The 15,970-nt window shown below is 30.4% G+C and overlaps 2 long non-coding RNA genes across 2 annotated transcripts; both read right to left on the reverse strand.

Annotated features, from left to right (window-relative positions):
- Positions 1-9,010: 9,010 nt before the first annotated feature.
- LOC122518019 lies at positions 9,011-9,549 on the reverse strand. The gene is made up of 2 exons (XR_006303961.1): positions 9,401-9,549; positions 9,011-9,068 (listed from the first exon to the last, which is right to left on the reverse strand). It is a non-coding gene; the product is annotated as an uncharacterized LOC122518019 (long non-coding RNA).
- A 3,443-nt stretch (positions 9,550-12,992) lies between these two features.
- Positions 12,993-13,521, reverse strand: LOC122517998. The gene is made up of 2 exons (XR_006303954.1): positions 13,486-13,521; positions 12,993-13,385 (listed from the first exon to the last, which is right to left on the reverse strand). It is a non-coding gene; the product is annotated as an uncharacterized LOC122517998 (long non-coding RNA).
- Positions 13,522-15,970: the final 2,449 nt, after the last annotated feature.

Genomic DNA, 15,970 nt, shown 5'->3' on the forward strand with positions numbered 1-15,970 from the left:
GTTTAACTCTCATTTTTGCGTATGTAATTAAGCGATGATTTAGAAAGAATATTCAAAGAAAAAATATCCCGAGTTGTGTGAATTTGTTTAGTTTAAATGGTACAAATGAAATTTATTCATCATTATTATGTTATACGCGTAAAGTAAGTGATCAAAAAGTTCATATATATGTTACATGTATTTGTATGCACATCATTATCAAAAAAAAACAAGAAAGTTTTATTAATTTATTATGCAGCTTCGAATCATTTTAAAGGTTCTAAAGATAAATGAAAGTTTGTTTGTGCGTTCGACGAAATACGAAGATTAAAAATAAGAACATCATTAGACATTATTAACGTAGTCATTTCCTGTTAGAAATAACACGCTAACACTTTGGATCATGACGTATTCAAATGACGTATTCAAATGACGTATTCGATGCACAATTTTTCACACACGTATAGTTTAACGTATGTTTCGCGTTAGAAACATGGTTTTCGTTTAAACTAAAGAAGAACGCAGCCGCATTTAAATAATATCGACGATGATATGCACCGATGACACTTACTTTGTACATATTTACAATCCAATTATATATGGTCGCAATGCCAAAAAGATCCAGGAGTGCGAAAGGGAGGCTAAAAGACCGTACATGTCAGGCAGGATGCAGGACGGTAAAGACACTGGACCATGTCCTACAAAAATGCTATAGAACACATAGGCATAATGCTGTCGTAGCGTACATCAAAAGAGCCCTTGTAAATACGCATGAAACGGTTGAAGAGGAGCCTCAATTTCTAACTGAGATATGTCTTCGAAAGCCCGAAAAATATACTAAGGCCTTAGTTGTTGATGCGCAAATCGTGGCTGAACACGTTAACCTCGAGGAAGCAAAATACAAACACCTGCAGGAATCGATTAAGGAACGGTTTGGTGTAAGCGAAGTCAACTTCACCACGGTCACTCATCGAAGGACAAATCCTGAATAAGAGGGAGCGCTCAAGATCTTTTCCACAGGAGTTCTTATCGGAGGACTCGCAAGTTTCTGGAGGTTCAACGTGTTGCCTGCGAGGAGGGGTTTTAGTGGGTAAACTACGGAAGTAGGAGCCCCACACTACCCGACCAACAACTTTACCTGCAAGGGTGTGCGTAAAGCATTTCCCCTCCTCCTTAAAAAAAAAAAAAAAAAAAAAAAAATACGGGTGTGTGTACTTCTTATGTACGCACGTAATAAGTTATACTTCTATTGCGTATACATCTATAAAAGATGGAGATTTACTTTATTTATATTTATTTACAAAATTTTACTTTATTTATTTAATATTAAGCTTTAGAATATGTAAATGTATGTAAAGAATATATTATTAATTAGGAAGATAAAAGAAACTAATTATCATTATAATGTTAATGGTAAGCGGTCTTTGGCTAGATTTTACTTGCAATGGAATGTTTAGCATATAAAATATGATAAACATTATATTGAAAGTAAAACACCATTGCCCGGGTCTAACCACGAGGAGTTCACCGCTTCCGAATACCCGGGATGTGCATCCTGAAGATGTCCACATCAGAAAAAAATGAAACGAGAGAAAATTATTTAATTGAGAACGTTTTTTAAGAAACATAACTCATAGGCCCCACCATAAAAATTTCACCTATTCGGTAGTAAAACGTTTACATGTCGAAATCTAACAAAGCAAAGATTAAATAACAATGTAAGTTATCGGTAAATTTTATAAAAATATATCCAAATTATTTTCTATTTAAAATACGTTAATAGGTAATGTAATATTTCAACCAATACATATGTGTTACAACAAACTGAAATATAAGAAGAATGTATTAGAGAAATAAAATAACTGTATTATTTTAATGCTAGACAAAAGTACATAGAAGCTCACAAGTCCACTTTTCGCGTAACCACATTACTCTTAGTTACTAACCTGACCATCAATGGGCGATAGTAGATACTTAAGGCGATGACGATACAATACTATAAAAGAATGTAATATTCTTTGATAGTATATATGATAGTATATGACATATACTTTGATAGTATATATAGTATATTTATATTGTAATATAGAATTTTATATAATTATATTTAATTTTTAATATATAAACAAGTGTGTGCCTTCAGAAATGCATTTATATATATGTTTTAAAATGAAGCAATTTGAGACACACAAATAAAAAAGAATCCAGAAGGTTTGATGATAAATCCAACGATGATCACCTGTAACAAAAAGCAAACTATATTAGTCATACAGTCAAGTGATACAATAGCCTGACATATAAGTGGTCCAATTCGCAGATGCACTTTTCAATTGAATCCTTTATTTACTTTTTATCAAATCTCTAATTACCGTTGCAATAAAATTAAATTTAAACGCGTGATTTTATATTTACATAAAATAAATAAAAATAAAGAAATAGGAAAAATAAGAATACTAAGTTACTAAAAAAAATAATATCTATTAATTATTATGAGAGAAATACTTTAAAACTGCATTATATAGAAAAGAAGAATTGCAAATTTAATAAAATACGATCAAAGTGAAAAATTTTAAAGACGAAACAAGAAAAGAGAAATTACTGTAATATTTACCGAACGTTATTTAAGCTTTAAAATTAAATAATACAAATATTGTAATATTTCTGACTCTAACTAAACACATATGCATCTTTTGGACGATATGGCACACAGACTTGATGTGCCAAGGAGATGGAATGGTCCATCATCTCCAATTACAATTACAAATTAATGACGAGCAAGAATGTAATATAATAAAATATAAAATATGACTAGAAAGCTATTCTCGAAAAGTTCTAACTTGCTGTTGAACCTTTGAAAATAACTCAATAGTCTATGTAGTTGCCCTCTTCAGCCACAATTAAGTGGGGGCCTCTTCGGCCTTAGCCTCTTCTTTCTTCATCCCTGAAAACTGCATTGGACATTTTCAACGTGCAAGAAAGATAAGATATCTCATATCTTTTTTTGCAAATTAACTTTTATTTCGTTATGATTCTAATATGGAATTATGAAAAAATTAATTTATATTTAATGTTAAGTATATTCAAGCTCGTATAACCATGGATGAACTTAGAGTTCATTGCATAATATTACACGAGCACATTTAATCAAACGTCCAAGCAGATAATTTCTCTCGATGACCTAATAACACGTCGCACTTTTAATATCAAATAACAAAATTCAATTGAAATTAAATAATGCAACAAATGTAATGCATTTTCTTGCAATATTTTCATTTCATTCACTTGTTATATTGAACTATATCAAATGTTTTTCATTATAAGAGAAAATTGCTATTGTGCGAAGTGCTAATCACATAATACTTAAAACTAAGTATCAAATTAATCAAAGTATTTGCGAATTTGTTCGAGTCTATCTCGTTCGAGATAGAATCGAAATAGAAATGGATCTTTCAAATTGTTGCAAATCCCTTTGAATCATGATACATAATGAAAATTACAGAAGAGTCACAAAATAAATTTACAAAGCAAGCATATTAGAATAAATAAAAGAAAACATTTTTGTAACAGTTCTGTATAAACCAGGCGGCGAAATTTCCACTCCGGAGTGAAAGTAAGCCTAATGCCTTTCCTGGGTCCTACCTACTTAAAATTAAAGTTTTCACATTCATTCAAAGAAGTATGCTACCTGTCTGCCAATTACCCGTATTTAAAAAGAGCAAATACACATACGTACCCACCCACCCACTCCACGATTCTCTCACATACCACCAGGGTGCAAAAGCCTAAACTAGAGAGCATGCCCCGGGGCACCTCCGACACCCTAGTTCAACCACGTTTTCTAAACTTATATGCTAAAGGGTATACGTACTGATTGCTGTAATCGTCTGCCAAGGCTAGTGATTATTGCATAAAAAACTACAGCAAAAATACAAGTATACACTAGTATATATGCATACTAGTAATATACGAGTATATCAAAGTTTCCACAAATAAATGCGGTAACTCTACTATGCAAAACGATTGTTAAAAAAAAAAAAAAAAAAAAAGTTTGTATCGTACACGTGACTCTACAAGTTATTTTTATTCAATAACTTAAAAAAATAATAAGCGCGGTATTACGTGTCGCGAAACGATGTACAATGCACACACCTAAACGCACACACAGGTGCAACGTACACCGTGCAATCACTAGCACAATGACAGCCGCCAATAGGGGAAAAACTTAAAACTAAACCTATACCAACTGTTTCTCACCCATACGAGTAGCACCTGGGCACACGTATAGATGAGAACGCAGAAAGTATAGGGGGGAGAAACGGGAGATTAGTACATTAGAAGCTGAAAATCCTGATCTAAAAAATATGATTAAAAACACATATATACATAACATATAAATATACATTTTTATAAAAATTCATCTAAGCGACTAAGGACTCTACAATTTTTTTAATAAATAATGACTTTGAATATCTTTTAATATCTTTTAATATATTTCAAAACCTCGGACGACTCCTTTCATTAAGTTGGCTGTTCTAATAAAAGAACTGGGCTTTGAGCCACCACTTAACTGCTAGAATCTATCCGTCGCGAATGAGTTTGTTTTCTTGCTCATTTATTTGTAATATCGAAGTATCGATATATCAAAATTAATCGCGATTAGATAAACTAAGTACGAAGCAATGCATGTAAGACATTTATTACATGCTTTTCTGGACAAAAACGAGTAAATAAATGCTCGATTTCACCACTACTAACCACGAACAAAACACGTAATAAAAAGAAAGTGCATTTATTAATTGCATTATTAATTAAATGAATTTAACCGGTGAGACAAGAAAACCTATCCTGAACTAATATAAAATACACAATACAATATACAATACAATATACAATTTTCATGAGTAATTCCAAGAAGAATTACTCATGTGCTCGTCATAATTTAAATAATTACAACCAGTAACTCGTGCCGATTAGGACCTTTCATCCTCGCATGATTGAGCACCGGAGGGACTTTAAATTTTAACTCACGGCATAAGAAGTTCTACGATGGCTCCAAAACACTCCTACTTCGCAGCAAGTATTATAGAATGCGAGTATCGAGATCCATCGAAGATCCATCGAAGATCCATCGAAGATCCATCGAAGATCCATCGAAGATCCATCGAAGATCCATCGATCCATCGAAGATCCATCGAGATCCATCGATGATCCATCGAAGATCCATCGAAGATCCATCGAAGATCCATCGAAGAATTCATTCCACATCTTTGATAAGGTAGAAAGTCCGTCGTCATATCTGTAAAATAAAATAGAACAAAACGATAAGTTATTTGCAATATAATCCAAAATCATATAAAATAAAATCGAATAAAATGTAAATAAAAATAGATACTTACAATGCATTCAATGGGATGAAATTCAATTGCACCATGGCGATGCACCTCGCGTGAATCTAAAAACGCGGTATAAACGAAAATAAGAAACTATAGATGAGTTTCTTATCGCGAAACCGAAATTTTATTATACGGCGAACAACACTGATTCTAATTCGCGTTTGATTTTAATTTTTTTACGCCCGATCACTGATTCTACACAACTAATTCAAAGACTGCTTTGCACACAGTCAATGCAAGTAGAAAAATCTTCATTGATGCACTGATTCTAATACGCGAACAGTCTGTGCGACTGTTTAAAGATAAAAATACAACTTTACTCGAACAAACTCTAATGCAATTACTGCATTGGTCGCAGTTAATTTAATATATAAATTTCAAAAATAGTTCGCGAACGCGACGGAATTGAAAAGAAAACGAACGAACGTGCTTCTAATCCGTGATTTTAATTATATTTAACGATACAACACTCCCGTATATTGCTTCGCGCACGATAGCAATGCACGAACACTTGCAACACTTCACAAACACAATTCACAAACACTTCCAACACTGATATATTCCATGATGATCTGAAACAGAAATAAAAACAAAATTATAAATATCATTGTTGTAAGTAAAAAAATTATTATAATTATTGAGAAAGTGTTTAAAATAAAAATTGACTTACGTTTATTCTTCATTGATGAATGCACGATGGGTATCCTACCCTTAGGATGACGATGAGCACACGTTTAAACCGAATAAAAGAAACTTACGGAGTTTCTTAACCGAGCAAACGAAACTTTAACATGCGACGATCAACACTGACTTTACTTTCCGATTCTTTTGTATTTTATTTTTACGATGCAACACACGAGTACCTCATTGCCTACGCGCTCGATTGCAATGATGTTCTGAAACAGAAAAAGAAAAAGAACAATTAATATCATCCTTATAATAAAAAACCATTAAAGTTATCATAGAAACGTTTAATAGGAAAATATACTTACTTTTAGTCTTCATTGATGACTGCAGGATGGGTATCCTACCCTTAGGATGACGATGAATAAAATAAAATTAAATAAAACTCTGAAAAGCTGAAACATACTAAAAAGATTATAGAACAATATATCCTGTGAATCATTCCTGAAGGCATTGCACACTTTTAAAGATATTTTATCATAAAGAATCAATATAAATTCAAGCAATATTAATTGCCTTTATCTCACTACTTGTATAAAATTACATATAAAGTATTTAATATCAGTAAAAATTGTTAATAAAAATCGATAACGTTATATATATATAATAGTTTAATACGTCACGTCGTTAGATCTTATTGTTAGCTCGTTGAAGGAACGATCTGGAATGAACACGTAATCGCGTCCTTCATGTCGAACGTTCGGCTGTCTTCGTTTTGTTTTCGGCTGTCTTCGTTTCTTCTGTTCTCGCTTCGAGAAATTCCTGGAATATACGTACACATTCGTTATTGCCCGTAGATAGAATATTTTGTTTTCTTATTTTCTCTCTCTCTCTCTTCTCTCACTTTCGTTCTCACTCTTTGTATACATTTCTGTATGGTTTAAAAAAAAGAATAACGCTTACCTCGATGAATATGAAGATAAAAAAGAGTAAACACAATTGTTAGACTGAGTATATGTATTCCTGCTGGACTCTCTCCTAATGCTCGGTACCTAAAAAAGGAAAAAAAAAGATTACATTAGTATAACATAAAGAAAATCAAATATATGAGTGTATGTGTACGAGCTACCTATACTTATGAATATATGCTTGTATGTGTGTGTATGTTACAGGAATCGAATTTAATACGAAATACGATCTTTGAATACATAATTATGAAAAATAATTAATTAGAGCATCATTAGAGATGGTAGTAAGTATCGATACCATGAAAAAAGCTGGAAATTAGAAGAAATATTGTTAAGTAACATTGGTGAGATTTGGCGGGATATCGAGATATATCGATGTTATATTCTCACAAATTTCTTACGAACTTTTTAATATTTCGTTTTGAAAACATTCACGTATGAAAATCTTATGTGTAACTATCGTTTGATATGTAATAGAAAGGTGTAAAATACTTTTCAATTACCTGAATTAAACGAGATGACGCAGTACGCTGGAACATATACAGCTGACAGAAAATGGCGTTTCCTCTACCTTTCCCCTGCGCCCCCTTCCGTTGCCACTGCGTTGCCTCTGCTGCGCATCTGCTGCGCGCGGTAGTATGCGCGGTAGTCAACTTTCAAAAAAAGTAGCGAAATCCGTTGACCAATGGCTACTTGAGATTTTGCATTTTTTCCATCTATTATAGAAAAATATCGAATAGTTAAAAATAGGATATAGGAACATAAAAATTGTCGAAATATATACTTTATTAATCCAAACAATCAAAATTGAACATTATAAGTCGATATCCATAGAAATGATGCCGTAAAACAAGATATATATATCATTGCGTAGAAAAATGCATACCAATGTACATGGAATTTTTTTCTACACAAATATTCTTTATCCTCGACATTATCGTAATCTTTCGATTATATCATTTGGAAGTCATTTGCTAGAAGAATCTATTAGTATATAGGAAGATTATTTACGTTAGAAAATATTTTTTAATTACCTGAGATTAACGGGACGACGTAGCATCCGTCCGATCTCCACACCGACGCCGCGAAAAGAAAGAGGAATGATCAGCAAAGAGCCCTGATTGGCTATAATTATTGCAAAAGAAAAAGATGACCAATCAGAAATTCCCAATTACCATATAGAAATGTATTTCACGCACACGTACGTAACTCGCCTTTCTTCATGACCACTCTAGTCAAGCTTGATATGATAATTTATTTATTAAATAAATAAAAAATTTATTCTATTTTACTATTTAAGGTACACGTATCTTGTTAATATTTAAAAAATAACGAAAAGAATAAAGACAATATGCACTATAATCCTTATCACACAGAACAGAAAAACATACATAATTTATTTATTACAATATTTAAATATCAATTTTATGAATTATTATAATTATCTAATTACTAATCCAATTAATAATTATTGTTATCTAATTTATTTTTCTGTTAGGTGTATACGTTCCTTGGTAATATTAAAAAAATAACGAGTCAAATAAAGACAATATACACTAAAAACTTTATCACATGGCAACGTTCTGATTTAAACATTCTTTCAATTTTTATGTACTTGTTTAAACTAATATACATTTGTTTTAACGTCCCTGTGCAATGATGACTTTGGATAATAAAATTTTTCTTCAGAAAAATATCACATTAAAATTATTTTATATTTAAAGTATGTTAATAAGTATGTAATGTTTAAACCAGTACATATGTATTTAAACAATCTGAAATATAAGTAGAGTATATCAGAATATTTAAAAAATTGTTAAATAATCGATAGGAATGTCTATTGTTGTCTAAAAGATCGGAATATATGACGTATGTACCGTCCCCTTCGAAATCCACCGTTGAAATGAGACGTTGTCCTCTATGAAAGTACTTTTATTAAATGTTGTTTATCTGACTTTCCTAACGTTGCGCATGTGTATAAAGGGTGTCATACATCTAATACATAATATTTAAGATTGTAACGTTCTTATTTTAGTATTCTTTTAATTTTTGTGTAATTATTTTAGTGCTCCTGCGCATTGTGGACTTCGAGGGTCAAATTTGGCTGCAATATAAGAAAAGTGCATTAGTGCATTATAATAATTGTTAATTAATCGATGCTAGTGTCTATGCAATTTTTATGCAATACTTTAAATAAAACTACACTATAAAGATGTAATTATTACAATACATAAATTACAGTTATATAATTGTAAATATTGAATGAATACTAACTAATAAAGTAACATGTAAGAATTGAATTCCTTTTCCTCACATTTATTAACGTATATGGAAATGAAAAAAGAAAGTACATTTTTCTAAACAGTTATACAACCAATATATTAAAACAATTAATAAACAATATACTAATGGAAAATGTGAATTATTGAAGTTTACCATTATGATAGAAGAAAGCTGAGGTGTTTGCTCATTTAAATACCAAAAAAAATTGCCTGGATTCATTTTAAAATCTTCCAAATTCTTCTTTCATGTATTTACTCGATACATAAAACGATAAGAAAGCCTAATAGATGCTGTGCTTTTCCAAATCTTCAAATATTTGCAAATCTGAAAATCATAAGATTGTTTTAATAAAGTATCAAGTTATCCTTGTTAATATTTAAAAACAAATGTGTGCAATAAAGACAATATGCACTAAAAACTTTATCACACTACACAGAAAAACACACAAAATTTATTTATTTAATAAATCAAAAATAATTTTATTTTCCTATTAGGTGTACACGTTCTTTTATTATATTTAAAAAATAAGGAATAAAATAAAGAGGTTATACACTAAAAACCGCACAGAAAAACACAATCGTATAGAAAAGAAACCTCGTTGCAGATATTTTAAAAACAATTGACATAAAGCATTATAGCCATCCTTCAAGAATTAAAATAACAAGAGTTTTTCCATATCAAAACAGAGTATGGGAATTTATACTTTCATGGTTGGCATGAGAGATGTCAATTGTTTTGTTTCAATTTATTTTAATTCTTTAAGGATGGCTAAAGTGCTTTATGTCATTTGTTTTAAAGATTTCTATAACGTGGTTTCTTATCTATACGATTGTGTTTTTCTGTGAAGTGTGAGAAAGTTTTTAGTGTATATTGTCTTTATTCTATACATTATTTTTTAAATATTAACAAGGAATGTGTTACACGTATAATAAACACTTATATATTTAATTTTCTTTATATTATACCAATGCTAAATTATTTTATACTTTTTTTTAGGTTTCCAAACATTTGGAAGAATACAACATGATTTTAAAATGAATCCAGGCAATTTTTATATAATACTTAAACGTGCAAACACCTCAGCTTTCTTCTATCATAATGGTATACTTCAATAATTCACATTTTACATTAGTATATTGTATTACAATAAAGATAGAATCAAGGCTCCCGTGGGCAGGGTCGCATCCCTTAAGTAAATTCCTTCTTAACAAATGGCGCCCTTTGCGAAGAAGGAATCCACCCGCTACCCATTGAGGGCCTTCACTAAAAAAAATATGGAGACGAACCTGAAAAAGAAAACATTATGCAGAAGTCGTTAACGTTTCATAGTAATTCATCTATTCGTATTCATTATTATTAAGAAACATTATAAGATAATTAGTTTCCATAGATGAAATGGATAAAAGGAACCAAGGAAAAAGAAAGAAGGATATGATATTAATTAGGGATTTAAAAGAAACTAATTACAATTATAATGTTTAAAGTAAGCGGTCTTTGGCTAGATTTTACTTGCAATGGAATGCATAACATATAAAATATGTTAAACATTATACTGAAAGTAAAATACCATTGCCCAGGTCTAACCACGAGGAGGTAACCGCTTCTGAAGACCCGGGATGTGCATCCTGAAGATGTCCCCATCCGAATTAAATTGAAACCAAAGAAAATGAAATGAAAATGATCACCCCGTGAATGATTTTTAATGAGTCCCACTCTTATGCCCCACCCTAAGAGTTCTATTCGGAAAATCTTTACAATTACTATCGATAATGAAGAGAAAAATGGGTAATCAAATAAAAAAATGATAAAAGAGGAGTAAAACATGAATGGAATCGAAGTAACATGGAACCCGTGAATAAATAAAATACATTAAATATAAATGTTACACGGGTGTAATGTGCTAAGGAGAGAAGAATAAATAGATTAAAATTATACATGTAATTATAAATTAAATTATACATTTAATTATACTAATAATTATCTTACACTATCCTTTATTATAACTAAGTCTTCATGCTGTCCTGGTGTGGTCCTCGTGCTGTCCTGGTGTGGTCATCCTCCTATGTAACCTGCAACAAAAAAGCAAAGGGATCGGGAAGAAGTTGAAAAGTAGGCTTTTTAAAGTGAAACATTTTACGTTTTTTATTTAAGTGGTATCCCACCGGTTGGACTAATCCACTGACTCTAATCTATATTACGAGGAACTTACGCTGCACGTACAGTTTGCCCACCAGCACTATATTTACTGCAAGCTTGAGGAACTGAATCCCTGGGCCCGTCTTACTAATAGCGGTGGTAGACATCCCTTCTAATGCAGTTTCAGTTCCTATGCTACGTGCACATCTATGCTTGCAAAATCGCGAGTTAAAAAAGCAAAGTAAAATAAAAAAAATAAAAAAAAAAGGATAGGGAGTTTCACTTTAAAAAGCTAAGGGTAGGACATGATTCTATCCTTGGGAGAAAGATAGAATCAAGGCTCGCGTGGGCAGGGTCGCATCCCTGAAGTAAATTCCTTCTTAACAAATGGCGCCCTTTGCGAAGAAGGAATCCACCCGCTACCCATTGAATTGCTTCTAAAAAAATAATAAAATTTTAATAAACACTTAATATTAAATTTTATTTAGCCAGTAACAATAATTGTAAAACAATCTATGTAATCGGAGAATTTTATAATTATGTTTCAACCAAAGAACGCAACCAAGCTGAAGAAACAGTCATCTAAAGTTATAAAAATAAATTCATATTAAATTTATTTTCTATTCAAAATACGTTAATAGAAGAGTATATAACATTTAAAATAATGTATGTATATGTTTAAGCAATTATATATAATAGCAGAGAACAATACTTTGTTCTATACACCTTAAATAATTGTTAATTAATCGATAAAAATGTCTATTGTTGCTTAAAAACTCGGAGTATATGTTCTGTGATCCCTCCTCCTCGAAATTCACCGTTGATCTGAGTAATTATCCTCTGTTAAAGTTTTTTTGGTGAAAGTTGTTTATGTGACTTTCCGAAAATTGCGCATGTGTATAAAAGAAAATCAATAAAATTAATCAATAAAATTTAATATTATAACGTTCTTATTTTAATATTCTTTTATTTTTTGTAATTGCTTAAACTAATGTACATTTGTTGTAATGATCCTGCGCAGTGATGACTTCGGAGGGAAGGGGTAAAATTTTCGTCTATTAAAACATAAAATCAAAATTAATTAATATTTAAAGAACGTCAAAAGTTAGGTAATGTTTAAATAAATATATATGCGTTTAAACAATCTTAATTATAATAAGAATTCATTAAAATATTAAAATAATTGTTAATTAATTGATAGAAGTGTCTATTGTTGTTAAAAAGTTCGTAATATATGTTCGGAGCTTTGTCTTCTTCGAAATTCCCCTTCAGACTGGGCCTTTGTCCTCTATGTTAATTACTTTTATTGAAAGTTGTTTATATGACTTTCCGAACGTTACGCATGTGTAAAAAGAGAATAATCCACCTAAACAATTAAATTTATGATTATAACGTTCTCATTTTAGTATTCTTTTAATTTTTATGTAATTGTTTAAACTAATGTACATTTTTTGTAACGTTTGGAAATTTTCATCGAAAAGAATATCACATAGAAATAATTTAATATTTAAAGTATACTAATAAATAAGTAATTTTTAAACCAGTACACATGTGTTTCAATGAACTGAAATAAAAAAAGAGTGTATTAGAATATTAAAATAATCGTTAATAATCGATAAAAGTGTTTATTGTCGTTTAAATGTTCGTAGCATATGTATGCGCATATAATATTCGAAATAAATAAAAATTATGATTATATTATAGCAGTCTTTTAATTTTTGTGCAATTGTTTAAACAAACGTCCTATAAAAATATTTTATTATAGGAGAATATTAACATCAATAAACAATAGTAAATAGCTTGGAAAAATATTATTATTATTATTATTCCTGATTTCCAATAGGAATCCATATGTTCCGGTATTTTAAATCCGGTATTTTAAATTTCTCGTGACGTCACAAAAATAAAATTTTGGTAATAGGATCACAGGATGATACAAGAGCTCTTCGAAGAGAGTAGGAAACGAGAGCGCTTCCCTTTCTCCCAGTTTCATGATTGATCACTTATGCAGAAAGAATAAGATCTTTAATACTTTGAATAAATATTATTTAAGAAATTATTACAATATGGGTTTATTCCCAATACAAGATAATTATGTTTACTTTTTAAAAGATCCTTTACACTGCTGCTGCATTAAATTTGCAAAATAATTCCCATGGCATCTCTACGAACAAGAAATTCGTTGATACAAGTCTTCAATATTTTCTAGCAAGTCGATTAACAATAATATCTTTCCTTAGTTGGTATGAGGCTTTGCAATACAATTTGTGCAAGAAAATAATTCTTAATAATATATGATTCCTATTTGTCTTTTTAATTTTTAATAATAACAATGCATTCCTTCTTCAATCCTTTTGATGGAAATATAGTACATGGTTTTCTTCTAGTGTGAGAACGGAACAATTTCTCCAGTGCCTTCCTAAATCTTTCATGATAAAGTGTTGTGGAATTCTTCTTATCGTAGTGAAAAATCATACGCTCTCTTTTCCATTACATTGATTGAATACCTATGCATAAAGAACAAGATCTTTAATACTTTGAAAAAATATTTTTCCTTTTAAAAGATGTTTTATACTGCGGCTGCATTCTATTTGCAAAATGATTCACATAGCATCTCTACGAAAAAGAAATTCGTTGATACAAGTCTTCAATATTTTCTAGCAAGTCGATTAACAATAATATCTTTCCTTAGTTGGTATGAGGCTTTGCAATACAATTTGTGCAAGAAAATATTCTTAATATAATATGATTCCTATTTGTCTTTTTATTTGTAATAATCAGGATGCATTCCCTCTTCAATCCTTTTGATGGAATATTATAGTACATGGTTTCCTTCCAGTGTGAGAACGTAACACTATCACCGGTGTCTTCCTAAATTTTCATGATTAAAGTGTTTTTGGATTCTTCTTATCGTAGTGAAAAATCATACGCTCTTTTTTCCAGTTCATTGATTGAACACCTATGCAGAAAGAATAAGATCATTAATACTTTGAATAAATACTTTTTAGGAAATTATTATAATATTGGTTTAATACCAATACAAGATAATTACGTTTGCCTTTTAAAAGACCCTTTGCACTGCTGCTGCATTCTATTTGCAAAATGATTCACATGGCATCTCTACGAAAAAGAAATTCGTTGATACAATGTTCAATATTTTCTAGTAAGTCGATTAACAATAATATCTTTCCTTACCTGGTACGAGGCTTGCAATACAATTTTTACAAGAAAATAATTCTTATATAATATGATTCCTATTTGTCTTTTATATTTGTAATAATCAGGATGCATTCCCTCTTCAATCCTTTGATGGAATATTATAGTACATGGTTTCCTTCCAGTGTGAGAACGTAACACTTTTTCACTGGTGTCGTTCTAATTCTTTCATGATTAAAGTGTTGTTATATTCTTCTTATCGTAGTGAAAAATCATACGCTCTCGTTCCCAGTACATTGATTAAATACCTATGCAGAAAGAATAAGATCTTTAATACTTTGAATAAATATATTTAAGAAATATTATAATAAAAGTTTATTCTCAATACAAGATAATTATGTTTACTTTTTAAAAGCTTTACACTGCTGCTACATTCAATTTGCAAAATAATTCCCATTGCATCTCTACGAAAAAGAAATTCGATGATACAAGTCTTTAATATTTTCTAGGAAGTTGATTTACAGTTATATTTTCATTACCTGGTACGAGACTTGGTAATACAATTTGTACAAGAATAGAATTCTTAATATAACCTGATTCTTATTTGTCTTATATTTGTGATAATCAGGATGGATTCTTTCTTTAGTTCTTTTATAGAATATTATTGTACATGGTTTCCTTCCAGTGTGAGAACGAACAATTTCACAGGTTCTACCTAATCTTTCATGATTACGGTGTTATTGATTCTTTCTTATCGTAGTGAAAAATCATACGCTCTCTTTCCAGTACATTGATTGAACACCTATGCAGAAAGAATAAGATCTTTAATACTTTGAATAAATATTTTTAAGAATATATTATATATTGGTTTAATCCCAATACAATAATTACGTTTGCCTTTTAAAAGATCCTTTACACTGCTGCTGCATTCTATTAGCAAAATGATTCACATGGCATCTCTACGAAAAGAAATTCGTTGATACAAGTCTATATATTTCTAGAGTCGATACAATAATATCTTCTTAGTTGGTATGAGGCTTGCAATACAATTTGTGCAAGAAAATAATTCTTAATATATATGATTCCTATTTGTCTTTTATTTTAATAATAACACCTGCATTCCTTCTTCATCCTTTTGATGAATATATAGTACATGGTTTTCTTCTAGTGTGAGAACGGAACAATTTCACCAGTGCCTTCCTAAATCTTTCATGATAAAAGTGTTGTGGAATTCTTCTTATCGTAGTGAAAAATCATACGCTCTCTTTTCCATTACATTGATTGAATACCTATGCAGAAAGAACAAGATCTTTAATACTTTGAAAAAATATTTTTCCTTTTAAAAGATGTTTTATACTGCGGCTGCATTCTATGCTAAATGATTCACATGGCATCTTTATGGAAGAGATTTCGTTGATACAAGTCTTGAAT

The sequence above is a fragment of the Polistes fuscatus genome, unplaced genomic scaffold (genome assembly GCF_010416935.1).
Source record: "Polistes fuscatus isolate 324 unplaced genomic scaffold, CU_Pfus_HIC Scaffold22, whole genome shotgun sequence".
Classification (NCBI taxonomy): Eukaryota; Metazoa; Arthropoda; class Insecta; order Hymenoptera; family Vespidae; genus Polistes; species Polistes fuscatus.